Raw genomic sequence first — 2,205 nt, forward strand, 5'->3', positions numbered from 1 at the left:
CTTTGCATTTCTGTCTGAGTCGTCTTCGCGTTTCGTTCCTGCAGATTACGAGTGAAATGGAAATGACTAATCTAGAAAGGTGATGGGAGAGTTTTAATTGCAAGAGATAAATCAAATACGCCACCTTACGTGAAACAAATCTCTACCAAGGCACGCGTCTTTAATCCATTTAATAACTGACAACTAATTCATTTACTATCATTAAAAGCGCATGATTTCGGGTCAGATTATAGTAAGTGGCTTTTTCTTTGAATGGCGTGCCCGAAGGATTCGTACCGAAGTGATTTATGATTTTCTGACGTAACCTCGCATGTCGTGTGATTGCTAATCGCATCATCACAAATCGCATGGATGTGGCATCGCAGCGATCGCAATATCGCAAATCGTAGGAATTTGATGTTTATAAAATCTTGCCTGGCTTATTTCTGCGATATGCGATCTAGCGATCGGCGTTATCGCAGATCGGCGAATCTTTAAGTTTTCTTCATGAGCGTTACTAATTTGCGATGCGATGTCATTATTAACATGAGTATGGTGCATATAAAAAGGGAAATGAAGGTGTTTCCTATCTTTTGCAATGCAACCTTAAGGTTTTCTCTTTTATCATAGACTTAGGCCTTAAAATATCTAAGAGGCTTTTTTCAAGCGTATGATTGTGACTTAAAAAAGAAACTCTTGCTTTTCCTAAAAATTAACTAAGGGTCACCATTCATTCAGTATCATGGCTGATACTTAATTGAATAAGGGGGGGTGTTGCTGGCCACAACAATTGGTGATTCACCTGGGAGAACCAGTTATCTCTGCTTTTATATTGACGTTTTGAAACTCCTGAAAAATTTTTCTTAAAGAAAAACTTTGAACTTTATTATAAAAAGATAAAGCAAATGATACTTCAAACTGTCAATGATGTTTCGTTTCAACCTCTTTCTATTTCAATTACTTGCATCTTCAGTTTGTGCTTTGCATTTAAATCAGTTGTTACTTGGTCTTGTAAAATATAAAATAAAGTCTTCTCTATGTATCAACCCTTTTTAAATATGCTCCTTTGTCGCAGGTAGAGCCTCTGCTGCCAACAGGCGTCCATAGCCTCGACAGGGTTACCTATTACCCAGCAATGATCCTTTATCCTGCTTAAGGTTATTTACAACTTTTTTCAGAGAAAAACCTTTTTTGACACTTTTTCCTTTTTTATTCTCTAAAGAACAATGTCTTGGTTTGGTGGCCAAATTATGACACAGTCATTCACTTGATTTACACTTTTGCTGAACAAGCTGGCTCGTGATGAGACCCCTTGCCTTTTGATTGCAACAATCTTGAGCCATTGCCCTATTTTGGTAGACAGTTTTGGCAAAGTCAGCAAGTTATAATATCTGTGATCATGATAAGCCGGCTCGTGGTGAGACCTCTCATTCTTTGAGATATAGTGTCTTTTTAGATTATTCCTCTGAATGTTGCGTTTTCCTTTAGAAAGGAGGAAGTCAAATTTTCTTTCCTTAAGAAAGTTCTGGACGACAATGATAGGGATGCTTTTGGTAAATGGTTGTTTTCACAGAGAATTTTTATTTTAATATTGATACCTTTCATTGTACTGACCTAAAACAAATCCTTCACTGAGATAGCTTTCTTCAAATTTTTCGGAAGTTGAAACTATCATCATATCTGGGTTAAAGTTCTATTGATAATAAAGATCAAATTCCTAAAAGATTTGTTGTTCATAGAAGCAGAGGTTTCAAAAATTTTTAACAGAGAAAAGGCGTCTTTAGTAAATGCCAAATGTCGTTTAACCAAAACAAACATTATTATGAGAGGCAAACATTCCCTAGCGTTATGTAGAGAATATGAATAACTTTGCCTATCGATTTATTTAAAAGCAAACCTAATAACCTAGCTAAATTACTCCTACTCCTATTCTAACTATATACAGGAAATAACTATGTGAAATGAAATTTCCAATGGAACCATCTATTCATTATTATTCCTAGCCGTATGAATCTTCCAAGCATGAGTAAAAAGAACCAAACTTTCCTTGGATCATAAATATTGGCTATGGAATAAGAACATATAACCTCAATTGGAATTCTGTCTGATTTTCTTTTCTCATGAGAGCTTTTTTCCAACTGGATACCTATTGGATCATAAAAATTAGGATGAATTTCTCTTATGAATTGATGATCTCTCAATAGGAAGGATAACAAGTCAAATTGT

The sequence above is a fragment of the Pinus tabuliformis genome, chromosome 6, assembly GCF_031772625.1.
Source record: "Pinus tabuliformis cultivar Carrire ecotype Pingquan chromosome 6, CPIR1, whole genome shotgun sequence".
In the NCBI taxonomy this organism is placed as follows: Eukaryota; Viridiplantae; Streptophyta; class Pinopsida; order Pinales; family Pinaceae; genus Pinus; species Pinus tabuliformis.